Consider the following 15,193-nt stretch of genomic DNA (forward strand, 5'->3'; position numbering starts at 1 on the left):
TATATCTTCATAAAAACCCACTTATTAAGAATAACTTATGGGTTTGTTATCACAACTACTTTATTCCTCTTTTGTTTGATTTAATAATTGCAACTGAGTGCTACAAAAATAACTGTTTAGAAATAAATTAAATCTGCCCTTCCCACCAACACTTCTACACAGCCACATAAACCAAGAACAGGCAATGGAGATGTGACTTATGAATTCCATCCATATCTTTTATTTATATTCTTGGAACATCTTTATGAGCATTCAGCTCAACAGCCCGTCAATCAATGGAGTACTAATTATATCAGTGCCCACATAGACATTTTATATTTACTCATTAATACAACCATATCGTAACTGACCACAACAGTCAGAAGAGTATCTCCTTTTATTCTACAAAATGTCATCAAAATACTTGTTAGGAGGCAAACTCATTTTCAGTATCAACTGCGATTTACAGAGTTTCAGGTGCTGATGATAGCTTGTCTGCCTGGTTTAAAACAGCTCCTGATATAACAGAACCTGACATTGTTTATTTCAGCCTATTATGTCTGCTGCATTTACTGAACGCTTCGGTGGAAGAGAAAAATCGAAAGACGCCTATTCATTGTAATGCCAGATGCCTTTTATTTATTTATTTAAAGAAATCAATTGTTGCTGGAGCTCAAAATGTACTCAACACATCTAGAGTGACCTTCCACGTTTGATGTCAATGGGGAAAAAATGTTGCCTCATTTTCACAGGGATTTCAAAATGTCTTCAAAAACATTGAAAATCTTAACTTGTTTTCATTTTGGTGTAGGTTCAAACTGGTCTCTGCCAGTATTAACAATATCGTTAAATAGAATAGCTTGGATGTCACAGGTTGCAGCACAAACACAGAAACAAAAGATCTCTTTCAGACTCCCTCTCCCTTTCTGCAACATATTGCTTCATTATGAATTTCTTGGCAGGCCCTTTTTATGACTGAAATAATTAGCTGTGTTTAGTATTTATAGCTGGTTATCATGATGCTTTCTGTACTGCTAATTAATTTTATGGCCAGCATGTTTCAAATGCAATTAGTTAGGTATGGCAATGATCATAATATTTTACATATTCAGGGCAACGTTTTGCCCATGTACTGTGAAACTTACTGGTAAACTGAATGTCAGTTTCACTTAATGTCTTGCTCTTACCACGAATGCCCACGTAGAGCTGTGTGTATACTAACAATATGAGCTAAATGATTGCAGCAGTCAATGATCCTGAATTGGAAAAAAATATTCAGAAATCAGGGATAATGCCCATCTTTTTAACTGTAGTACTGCCACCAAACACCCTGGGGGTTCAAAATAAGTATGCCTTCCTTTATTTGGAATGACGTGGGTGAAATGAACCTGAATGTCAAACACTACAAGAAACACAAATATTTTCTGAAAGGGTTTCAATATGCATTGCACACAGTTGTGAGTACAGAGTCCTGATACTATTTTTTTTTAATTGAAAACAGTTTTGAAAGTGGAAGAGTTTGTGTGGAAAGGCAGTGAGAAAAGACATGATTAATTTTGCTTCAACCTGCCATTGTGCCTCTAATCATTTTCCCAGTTATTTTCCTTTAAAATAGATGAGGAATAATCAGGCCTCTGTTACTACATTTGCGCATATCATCTCACTAGTTCATATTTTGAAATGCTTTTTGAGTAGGAAGGAATTGTTGCTACAACTTGCAAAAACTCCCCAGGCAGTGTATGTATTTAATTCCTATTTTTCTTAGTTTTTCTGGATGGGCTTCCCATTGCCCTCCTGGCTGGATGAGACATGGCTAAAGTATGGTCTTTTCTCTCTCCAAAGGTTCCCCAAATTCCATTTAGGGGGCATGGACAGAATTTCTTCCATGTTTTGAGGTCCATGGGTCAAAAACAATCCTTGCATATTTTTTTTTACTAACAATTGTTCTGTCCTGAAATATCATCTGGGGACAGGAAGTTTTTGAAACAGCAAGTAGATAGCTCATGATCTCTAGTCATGTTTTGTGTCTCCTGGGCCAAAAAGAACTCAGGGAGTCCAAAAATAAGATGAAAATACTCAGCATGCTCTATGAGAGATTTGGAGACAAAAATGATTTTTAATAGGGGCAGTTATGTTGCACAGGTGTAACTCTCCAAGATCTTCTGGGGACTCCTAACACAGTCTTCCACAACTGCCCACCTGTGGGCAAGAGACAAGTAGGCTAGATTAAATATTATTCACACCCTCTGCCTAAATCTCAGAAGAGTCCAGACTTAAACTGAAACTTCTGTCTCAATTTCTAAATAGGAAAATATGTTCCTTCTGTGTGTGTTTGAATGACAAACTCTGACCAATTCTGGGTGGTATTTTGATCCATAATCATAGGTGTCCCTAGTACTCAGGTTTATGTCTTTGTTGAGTCTAATATGGTAGGGCTCACTTTCTCTATCATACTTCAAACAGTTGAAAACATGGTGATCAGATTAAGTACTGATACATCTAGAGGTGATCATAATGCTAATGTATAAAATCACTGAAATGGCTGTCAATTAGTTTCTGTGCAAGGTACAATCTTTTGCGAATACCTTTAAAGTTCTATATGCTTTATCTCCAGGTTACCTATGGGATCACCTTCTTCCATATTGTCCATCCTGTACATTCAGATACCCAGGGACCTTAGTCCACTCAACAAGACAAGGCTGGCAACTGTTTCTCTTTAGTTGCCCCCAGACTGTGAAATGACTTGCTGGGAGAGATTTAACAGCGACACTGTCTGAATTTAAAACGGCACTCAAGACTAGTCTCTTCCAGCATGCCTATCCAGATGGTTTTAAATTATGAATTTTAAAATATGATTCAATTATTTTACTAATTTTGGTATCCACAATGTTCATTTATATCAGGGGTCCCCAAACTAAGGCCCGGGGGCCGGATGCGGCCCTCCAAGGTCATTTACCTGGCCCCCGCCCTCAGTTTTATAATATAATATTTTATATCAGTTTTAATAATATAATATATTGTATATACATATAATATTGATAATAATTTTATGTTATACAATATAATACTAGTAGTAATACCATATAATAATATTAATTATATGTTATATATTACATATCATATAATAGTATAGTGGTATAGTTCAATATAGTAATATATAATGCTAATATTGTGTTACACTTTCCATTGAAATCCTAATAGGTTTATGTTGGTTAAAATTGTTTTCATTTTTAAATATTGTATTGTTATTTCATTGTTGTTGTTGTTGTACTACAAATAAGACGTGCAGTATGCATAGGAATTTGTTTGTATTTTTTTTTAAATGATAATTCGGCCCCTCAACAGTCTGAAGGATTGTGGACCGGCCCTCTGCTTAAAAAGTTTGGGGACCCCTGATTTATATTGTAGAATTAATGCAGATTGACACCTATTTAATGATATATTTAAGTGCTATAGAATCACAGGACTTGTAGTTTTACCAGGTCCTTCTTGGCCAAATAGTGCTGATGCCCCACCAAACTACAACTCCCATAGAATTGAACCATAACAGTAAAAGTGGTGTTAAATTGCATTAATTCTACAATGGAAATGTACTCTCAGACTCTTTTTACTTTTTTTGAGACAACTAAAGAAATTGCACTTCATTTGATATTATTTGCTTTATATGATCAAATTGGTCTTACAATCAGACTAAAACATTTTTTTCCATATTGGAATCAAATCCCTGTTTGTCTTTAGCTCACTCATTCAAAGGTTATGATGTCAGGATGAGATACTATGATCAAAGATAGCAGAAATAGCATTAAATGGTTCATCTTTATTACCCTTCACTATGTGTGTCTGTTGCTCCTGTTTAATTTTGCCTAATGAAAGAAGAAGAAAATGATTTGTGACTGAATGCCAGCAATCTTTGAGAAAGAATCCCCACCTGACCTTTTAAAAATGTGTATGCGTAATTCATGCCAAGCTGTAATATTTACTGCAAACATTTTCATTCATATTTTTAGGCTTCACCATCAACCCTTCAGACTTTCTCAGCAGTAGATTGTATTTATGTCATGCGTACCATTTAGAAAACTTACAGCACCTCTGTAGCTACAGATGCATTATCACAATTTTACTGGTTCAGGAAATGAGTTCTACAACATTTTTGCATGGTGAATTCTTGGCCTTTAGATTTGCTGTATTAATAGGAAAGCAGATATGCAGGGACTGAATCAATCAGGTTCTTGGGGAGTATAGGAATGCATTTCATAATCCAAAATAAGCAAATTACATGATCTACAGTGTTCCCTCACTACTTTGCGGTTCACTTTTCGCGGATTTGCTGCTTCACGGTTTTTCAATAAACTCTAAAAGAATATTATAAATCATAAAAAATTACAATTTACAGCTTAAGGAAGGGAGGAAGGAGAAGCAGAAGGGAGATAAAAGAAGCCCAAGCGGCAACAGGAGAAGGAGGCGATATATCAACACACAATTGGTTGATAAAGACTTAAAATAGTGTATAAATACTAAAATAATGTATAAATGTTAAAATAAATATAGTGTCCCTACTTCGTGGATTTTCACTTATTGCGGGTGGTCCTGGAACGTAACCCCCGCGATAAGTGAGGGAACACTGTATACACAGCCCTTGGATTTTCTCTTCTCTGTATGCCAGGTAACATTTGTAATGTGACAGCACCCCAACCCATCCCCAGTTTTGCATTAAGGAAACTTCATGTGACTAACAGTCTGTGTATGGATACAGTCTCCAGAGTTCATCAGCCATTTTCATTATTTTAACTCCAATATAGAGATGTTTCACTTTTGGACTAAAAGGGTGGAGACAGTTCTTGTCAGGACAAGTTAACCCTGCAGTGGATTCATAAAAGGCCATGCTGTCTTCTCAATCATATTATTATTCAGTAGTTCCCATTTTGTTTGTGTTGCTATTGTGTCTTCAAATTATTTCCAGGTCATGGCAATCCTAAAGTGAAACTATCATGGGAGTGGTTTTTTTGGCAGAATTTGGTTTTTCTTTGAGGCTGCAAGAGTGTGACTGGTCCAAAGTTATCCAGTGGGTTTCCATAGTTGAGCAATATTCAGTTGATACTCCTGGAGCTTGTATAGTTTCTTCATAGCTACGTTTCTGAATCTTAGTCTTCTGATTTCTTGACTGCAGTCTCCATTCTGATTGATGACTGAACCAAGATAAGGAAAATCTTTAATTATTTCAGTAGTTTCATCATCTACTTTAAAGCAATATAAATAATCTATGGCCATAATTTGTGTATTCTTCATGTTCAACTGTATACCTGCCTTTAATAGCAGCTTCCAACATAACTAGGACAGTAAAAACCAAGATACTTAATAAGACAAGGAGACATGATGCAGAACAGCATTATTTATCCAGTGTCACCCACATTTTGTCTTCTTCAGCTCTATTTACTAGCTGGTGGAGAATGAAATAGAATGTCTGAGAAACCTTTAGCTACGTAACTGGAAACACAATTACCAGGCATCCTCCAGGACCTACTGAGGATCCTTCACAGGCCCCAGAGGATGACACAATCACTGTATAGGAACATAATTGAAAACTTCTCAGCCATTGGGGGAGCAGCAGCAAGTAAATATTGGGTTTTTTAGGGTAATGGTGGTAGAAGAAAGTTTGTTCATTGTGGGAAGTCAGTTCAGAATTCCTATTTCTTTAACAGCCAAAAAATTACTTACACAGGCTTAAGTTGGATACTAGCCTTAAAACAGCAGTGGGACTCTGTGGCTATGCCATTACAGTACAGTAACAACTCTAGTCAATATATTGAATGGCAAGGAATTGTTGGAGTTGGAATCCATCAACAATTGGCATGTGACATGTTCTCCAGAGCTGAACTAAACCAGAAGTGTTCCAGAAAGTTTTTACAATGTGTTGAAGGACTATTAGAAAACCTGAACTGTGCTGTGAAGAAGAGTTTTCTTCTTGGAAGATAACTAAAACATACCAACTTGTTAAATGTATGAATGGTACCCTTTTTACCTATTAAATATGAAGCATGTTAAAATGAATGGCAAAAGATGACAAAACCATTGGAGCGGTTGTTAGGGAAAAGAATGGAACCACCAGTAGTGCTTTTCCTTTCAAGATTTCTAGGCTACACAAACAAAATGCTGCAGATTGCTGTAAGTGAGCCATCTCAATGCAGCTTGAATGGCTTAATAAATGCCAATTTACAGCAGTAGGTCAGTTTAGATTTCGACAATACAACTTTCACATCTTTAAAATGAAATGTCAGTCAATAAAACAAATGTTGAAATACAAACTACAACATGAGAAAGGAAGCTGCATTAAGATAGTCTCATTATATTTGTGCTTGAAGAAAGCTTTCAAAAATAAAAAATAAACATGAAGCATGTGTTTGGTTAGTTTGCATATTCCTGCCTGGTTTACCCTTAATAAGACAATTTTCTCTACCCTAAAGATATTTTCCACTTCTTTGTTCTGTCTTTTTATAATCTGTAGCTACAGAAAAGGCATTTCAAAAGAAGTACAATAATCTCTTAGAATGAAAAGTGGTTGGATTTTCACTACATCTTCACCAAACACCAAGGCATTTACATATTTGAAAATTATTTTTTCCAAAGAGCTGTAAAACTGTCCATATAGCTAATAAGTGGTACATTTCTAAATTCCAACTGCTATTTGACATAAAATATAGCAAGTGTGCGGGGGGGGGGGGGGTGGACATAGAAACAAATAGTGTTATAATTAATGCAATACTACTACTTCTGTTGTACTTAGCTATGCATTTTGGAATGTAAGAAAGCCAACATATCACTTCACTATCTATTACAAGATGCCTAATAGTTCAAATAATCAACTGCTATGAACGCTAGGATGGGAAGCACAATCATTCCCAGAAATTGCCACGTATTATTGATAACTTATAGCTTTGTCCTAAAATTCTCTATCTGTATCTGGAATAAAATCTCCCAGAGATCAAACTGGATACGTACAAACATTTTGTCCTTGGGGGAGTGTGGTACGCCAACTTGTTTAACCCCCAGTATCAGAAGTCATCCTATTGGTATTTCAGAGACCTCTTTGGTTATCTACAAATATGCTCTCATTTTCCAATGTAGCTCATCAGTTATTTTGTTTTGTTTTTTGCTTTTAAAAAGAAAAAAAGGCAATGACTTTGTGTGACCTAAATATGAGCCACTTTTGATTCATTGTGGGATTTATCAACTGTGTGCAGATTAAGTGTTCAGAGAAGCAACAATTAACCTTACTGTGTGTTAGCTAATATTAATTATATATCTCCAGTACTTTCTTGTACAAGCATACAGGCGCCTCTAGAAAGGGGTCATACTTAATGTGCTCATTTCAGCAGACAAGAACCTTTGTACTTGCCCTCTCTTGAAAACAAATTTGTTTGTGTTTGACAAGCATAACATTAGCTGTCTTGGCTTCCTTTGGTGGTTGCTGAGTGAAAATACACTGCAGCTCTTTTCAGAGGTAAACACAAAAGATTCTTCTGGCCAAGCCAGGCCTCAGATTTCAAGAGGGCAAGAAGTTGTCCTCAACTCACCCAATTATATTTCCATCAAACATGGTAGGAAAATATCACTTAGCTATATTGCTGGAGATGCTTCTCTCCCCCTCTGCTTTTGTTACTCATAAATCTCCTGTAAGATAAAATGCTGAACAGTATGCCAGGGCCAGCAGGGAATACATTAGAAACACCAAATGGATTTCTTTATGCTCCATTAAAGTATATATTTAGAAATACCTGCAGGTATAAAGAAGCACTTACCAAAAGTCAGGTTGTTGTGCTGTGCAATAATTTCCCTGAAAAAAAAAACAAAGAAAAAGGATGGACAAAGAATCAACTTTTCATTCCTTTGAATGCACAGCTTTGTGCATTTACCCACTTTTATTATTTGACACATATTATTAGTAAATGCTTTTTTTCTGCATGATTAGGATGATCTCTGACACATCACAATGAAAGAGGAAATGTGTCTCTAAAATAAAATCAAAAATATAGGAGAAAAGACATGTGTATATTTATGTGCACAAACCTAGAAATAATTACTGTAATTCAAATAGGGGTATGATACATTTCGCACTTGGAAGAATTAATCTGATGCCCACGTACACACCGTTGATCGACAACTCCAAGGGCCCTGCCTTTCTTTTTTCAAATTCTTCAGCATCAAAAATGCATGTAATGAATGGCAATTCAGAAGGAACATACTTTCCAAAAACAAATGTGTCCTCTGACCAATTACATTTTTTTAACACACAGCATTTTTGTGTGCATGTATATTGGTCAGAGGACACATTTCTTTTTAGAAGGTGTGCTCTCTATGCATGGGGCAAGGTATGTGCAAACATATATACCTGTTTATGAGATGACTTTAATTGTGCTAGATATGCTACATACTGAGCAATGAGCTCCTTTTGCCTGTACAAAGCACAACACCTTGTACAGACTGGCCTGGAGGAGGTATGACATGATTCTTTTCTTCCTTTCCTTTTTTCCACATTGTTCAGAGGGCAATGAGCAACAGTCTTCATGTAATTCCCACTATCTAATGGGACTTCGATCTTCTCTTACATGCAATGGTACAATTCATAGTTATAGCAGTTTGATGCCACTTTAATAGCCATGACTCAGGCTGACAAATTCTTAGAATTTTTAATCTGTTATGGAGCCCTAGTGATCTAGTTTAGGCATGTGGGCTAGATCGTCTGAGAAAGGAATTCTACCTTGACAAAACTAAACTTTAAAGGAGTTGCCCAAAGTGCTGAAACAGTTTTGGGCATATAAGTTAGCAGTTTGGACTACTACTTAAACGTTTGGACTGTCCCGGAGTTCTGTTGACATGGAACCCACGAGCTGCCACCATTAATCATATTGCCATTCGTGATTTATGACTCTGGGAACAAGTTCAATATGTGACACCAAATAGCTGCATATGTGGTGGTGATGGTGATGATGATTTTGCTATCAGGTTGGCTTCAGTAAATGAATATTTCATCCAGACCTTCATTGTCAGCAATAGTCCTTCTCAGGTCTTGCAAACTCATGACCACGACTTCATTTATTGAATCAATCTATCTGTAATGTGGTCTTCCTGTTTTCCTAATGCCTTTCATTATGTTAATGGGCTTAGGTCAATGCTGACTTATGATAATCATGTGAAGAAGAGACCGTTCTTACTGTGCATATCAGTGCTCAGATCTTGCTAGTAGTACAGTATCATTTGCATATCTTAAATTGTTCCTCCATCCAGTTTTCATAATCCTTCCTCTGAATCTAATCCATTTTAATGGATTCTGCATTCAGTGTACAAGTTATCAAGCAAAGTCGCAGGAAAGGCCAAGTTAAATCCCTGAATATGCTTTAACTCCCCAATGTAAATGACATCACATGGAGAAATCGACTCTACAGAATGCAAAGCACATTGTACACATCACCTGTGCTGAAATGCATTTTCATATTTGGTACGGGGGCTGCCAAAAAATATCCCAAGGGCATAGCTGGGCAACAGGGGATTATTTGACCACCTGAAACAGGTAATTGATTACCTTCACTGCTAACCATTTTGCCAGAAATGGAAAACAAAATACTGTGGATTCTAGAACCAGTTTGTGGTACTCTCCTGAAGTTAATGTAATCATATTCCTGGTTTCAAATCTGTTCCAGCCATGTCAATCTAATCGTCCACACAGTGAAACTGGTTTCTCCCAAATCAGTTCCTATTTTTAACAAGTAATATGTCTCCCTCATATCTTACATGGTTGATGTTCTTTCCCATAATATTCACATTTCCTCCCTCTGAATCTAATCCTTCTTTCCATATGGTGTGTTCTTCATGTAAATTATATAGTTAGAGATAAAATGCACCCCTGTCTGACCCTCTTGCTAACTGTAAACTACACTGTTTCTGATAGTAGACTCTTGTTCAGCGTATAGCTTATGCATCATGACCATCAGGTAGAAAAACCTCTTTTTTGTTTTGCCAAATTGTAATTACAGGCATTTCTTACTACTCTGCAACGTTCTGTGTTGATCTTGTAGAATCTCCACACCTAATATATTTCTTTGTTCTGCTTCGAGAGGTGAGATCCAGAGTGGTATCTTATTACCATAAAATCGGTACTTGTATTTTTCCCAAATTTTTATTAAAGCTGATCTAATAAAATGATTCCCAAAGCTCTTTTCTATTTTTCTTTTTCCATAACCAATATATGCATGCCATCCACGGCGTAGGTCCATTCCCTCTAATGCTAGCGTGCTCTCGTTTTCCAAAGTTGCCCACTCCTTTATCCAAAGTAGTGCACTTGCCTCAAAATATAATTGCAAGTTTGGTAATCCGAAACCTCCTCTTTTGATTAAATCAGTCATAATAACATATTTCACTCTTGGCTTTTTATTTCTCCAGATAAATTTTTGTATCTCTTTATTCCATTCTTTAAAGATATTATTGTTCCTAATTATCGGTAGGTTCTGAAACAAATATAGTAGCTTAGGAAGCACATTCATCTTTATAATTGCGATTCGGCCTAGAAGTGAGATATTTAAATATTGCCACTGTTGAAGATCTTTCTTAATCTCTTTCCATTTCAGTAAGTAATTGTTCTCCAATAATTTAGCATTTTTCGTTGTAATCCAAATTCCTAAATATTTCAACTTTGAAACCACTTTTATTCCTGTCAGCTCTTGTATTTTCTCTTGGTTTTTCTTGCTTATATTCTTTGCGAGCATTTTTGTCTTGTTTTTGTTTATATAAAAACCTGCTAATTGACCAAATTCTTCAATTTTCTGGATCTCCACACATCTGTAGCTGACAATAGATTTTGAATAAAATACAGTTTTAACCAGAAGCACTTTTTTATGGCTTCCGATACCTGCTTTCAGTAGGTGTGACACTTTATTACCTGATGTCACCCTGGTCTTTAGAAGTCAAGTGTAAGAAGGCTTTTTATTTCAACCCATATGCTGTTTTCCATTGAATTACTTGCTTTAAAAACCCATCTGGAATACAGCTGAAAGGGGAAGGAGTGTATCTTTGTACTTATTAAAATGTTGACTGATAAACAAAGAGATTTTTTAGATCCATGAATGACCCCTGACTAGATTTGTTGGATAGTTCAAGATGCACATTTTCTTTTGTGTAAATGGGTTCTTTGGAATCTCATTCAAAGGGATAAGCAGATATAGCATATAAGAGACAACACAAGCTTGGAATTATAAATTTGCCTCATTATAATTCAAGCAAAAACAAGTGAGAATCTGTCCTCCGTTGAAGCACTATTGGCCAAGCATCTGGACTTTGCATTCATACATAATTAAGCTTTGGACAGCTGCAGGCTTTTGCAGAGCCACAGGGCAAAGAATGGCATAACACACAATAAGATAAATATCAACTGGGCTGCTTATGAAGCATTAAAAGACATCAGTGATTTTTCTTAAAAGATGGTTCAAGACATCACTGAGAATGTATAAATCAAAGAACATAGAGGAAAAAATGCTTTCTTTCTGAAGATGTTTTTGCATTAATAGAGGAAATGCATTCTTATTTTAAGTTGAAAATACATTTGCTCAAAGATGAACCAATAAAAATATTAAACTTTTGCACCAATATGTGAAAACCAAAAGGATCAAACAAGAAATGCATTGTCTCCTGAACATCAACAGCCATTAAGAGTTAATGCGACAAAGAGATTATGGCTTTGAAAAGATTAAATATTTAATTGAAGACAAAAATATAACAAGTGCTATTTTTAGTGCACTCCATGCAGTCATGCCAGCCACATGACCTTGGAGGTGTCTACGGACAACGCCGGCTCTTCGGCTTAGAAATTGAGATGAGCACCAACCCCCAGAATCAGACATGACTGGACTTAACGTCAGGGGAAACCTTTACCTTTTACTTATGCCTAGCAGAGTGTGGCCCACCGAGATGGATCCTTCTGTACAATACAAATCACATTTAGCACAAAAACGTAAGAAGAATAACAGAAGGGAATGCCGCTCAACCTACACTATTCCATTAATAACAGCCCATAGAGAGATCACGTGTAATATTATAAATCAACATAGATTTGAGGTTTTAATACAAAATATTATTTTCCTATGAGGTAGTCCTCTTTGACTTGGATGCTATAATTGATACAGATCCGGTGGATGTAACTCTGGCCTCTGCTTGTCCAGTGACAATGGATATTATTAAATTTGTGTAACCCGATGATGCAGATAGTATTCTTGGAGAGGTAAGAGACACTACTTGTAGCTTACATAATTTCCCTTTATGGTTCTGGAGCAGGGGTCCTCAAACTTTTAGAGAAGAGGGCCGGTCCACAATCCTTCAGACTGTGGAGGGGCCGAATTATCATTTGGAAAAAAAAAAAAACAAGTTCCTATGCACACTGCACATGTCTTATTTGTAGTGCAAAACAACAACAACAATGAAAGAACAATACAATCTTTAAAAATGAAAACAATTGTAACCAACATAAACCTATCAGGATTTCAATGGGAAGTGTGGACCTGCTTCTGGCCAATGAGATAGTTAATTAGGATTGTTGTTGTGTCATTTCAGACTTTGGGTGAGGCTAAGTCTAAAATTGGAGCCTCCGATGGCTCAGTGTGTTAAAGCGCTGAGCTGTTGAACCTGCAGAGCGAAAAGTCCCAGGTTCAAACCCGGGGAGCAGAGTGAGCTCCCGCTGTTAGCTCCAGCTTCTGCCAACCTAGCAGTTTGAAAACATGCAAATGTGAGTAGATCAATAGGTACTGCTCTGGCGGGAAAATAACGGCGTTCCATGGAGTCATACTGGCCACATGACCTTGGAGGTGTCTATGGACAACGCCGGCTCTTTGGCTTAGAAATGAAGATGAGCACCAACCCCCAGAGTTGGACACGACTGGACTTAATGTCAGGGGAAACCTTTACCTTTACCTTTGAAGTCTAAAATTATTTATTTATTCATTTACTACATTTATTTATTACATTTATATCCCGCCCTTCTCACCCCGAAGGGGACTCAGAGCAGCTGTATGTACATACAATATATTATATTATTAGCATATCACATTAGCATTATATATTACTATATTGAACTATACCACTATACTGTAATATTATATGTAATATATAACATATAATTAATATTATTATATGGAATTATTATTAGTATTATATTGTATAACATTATAATATTATTATCAATATTATATGTATATACAATATATTATATTATTTAAAATGATATAAAAATATTATATTATAAAACTGAGGGCAGGGGCCAGGTAAATGACCTTGGAGGGCCGCATCCGGCCCCCGGGCCTTAGTTTGGGGACCCCTGTTCTGGAGCATGTGGTAGCCTCACAGTTCCAGGGATTTCAGAATGGGATGAATTATCTAGATCTATTTCAATTTGGTTTCACACCTAGTTATAGGACAGAGACAGCTTTGGTTGTCTTGGTCAATGACCTACATTGGAAACTAGACAAGGGGAATTTATTGGTTCTGCTGGACCACTTCATGGTTTTTGACACCATCATATCCTTCTTGCTGAAATAGGATTTGGGAGTAGTGTTTTACAGTGACTTTACTCCTTCTTGGAGGGACAATCCAGAAGGTTGTGCTGGGGATGCCTAATCAACGCTTTGCCTACAGGCCTGTGAGGTCCTTCAGTGCTCACTTCTGTCCTCCAGAGTTTGGTGGGACCAGTGTATGTATAGCATGCAGCTCTATTTCTCCTTTCCACCACAAGCCAGGGAAACTTTATTGGTCTTAAAATGTTGCTTGTCATCAGGATGGACTGGATGGGGGCAAACAAATGGACTTAACCCAGATAATATGGAAGTTCTCCTCATCAATTAAAAGTCAGATCAGAAAATAGGATTTCAGTTTGTGCTGGATAGGGTTAACTCCCCCTGAAGATGCAGGTCCACAACTTGAGTGTGCTATAAATTCGACTTTGAACCTGGAAACCCAGGTATCAGCAGTGGCTAGGAGTACAATTGCACAGTTAAACATTTATTTGAGGTGTCAGTTCAGTCCATGGTGGCACATACCTCAATTACATCCCAATTTGATAACTGTCACATGCTGCTTTTGTCAACTGGTCCAAAGAGCTGTAGCCAGATTACTACAGGGAACACTCAACTTCCTTGTTACAACTTCACTGGTCCAGTTTTGAGCACAAGCTGAAGTGCTGGTTTGGACCTATAAAACCCTACATAGATCACAATCAGATTATTTGAAAGGCCATATTCTTCCTAATCTATGCTTTGATATATGCTAGGTAGACCCATCTTTCTGTCTCACCTCCCTCACAGGTACTGTACATCTGGTGAGAACTTTATATGATTGTTTAAATTTGTTGTGAGCCACTTTTAGTTCTAAATTGGGAAAAATATAGGATGGGAATAAATATAACAACAGTTTCTCTAGAAAAAATTGTGATCTAGAAACCCTGGCCCCATCTATACTGCCATATAAGGTAGTTTGAAATTGAATTATATGGCAGTGTAGATAGGGCCACTGCTGCTAAAACCTTGCTGCCTTCACAATTTTCTGCCTCTGTAAAGCAGCAGCTGAAGATTTTTTTCCAATTAGCTTTACAAACAAAAGAGAAGAACAAAATGGTTTCACTGCTTTTCCACATAGAAAAACTCAATAGGATGACAAGGTAATTGAATATTCCTTACAGAATGTGACTATGGCCCCTTCTACACTGCCATATAATACAGATTATCAAAGTAGATAATCCATATTTTCTGCTTTGAACTGGATTATGTGTGTCTACACTGCCATATAATCCAATTCTGGAATTTATAGGGAAGTATAGAAGAGGTCTTGGAAGTCAACCTGTTAGGGGTTTTTTAAGCCTGTTATGAGCCTGAAATGTCACATAGAGGAACATAGGGTTCTCAAGAGGTCAATAATTTCCCACATATATAATTAATCAGAAGCAGACCTTATAAATATCCCTTGGCTTCCATGAAGGGGGCATTAGGCCTCATCCACACTGATGTCTAGTTAATCTAGGACCTGATCCTGCTGTCCACGTTGTGCCAAAACTGCAGAGTTGTTCTGGAGTGTCACTTTGTAGAGCATCCCCTGAATTTTCTTAATGTGGGACAAAAGCAGGTTAATTCAGAATACCCCATGATACCCAGTGGAAGTTCATGAATATTGTGGGGAAAGGCAGGAT

The sequence above is a fragment of the Anolis carolinensis genome, chromosome 2 (assembly GCF_035594765.1).
Source record: "Anolis carolinensis isolate JA03-04 chromosome 2, rAnoCar3.1.pri, whole genome shotgun sequence".
Taxonomy (NCBI): domain Eukaryota; kingdom Metazoa; phylum Chordata; class Lepidosauria; order Squamata; family Dactyloidae; genus Anolis; species Anolis carolinensis.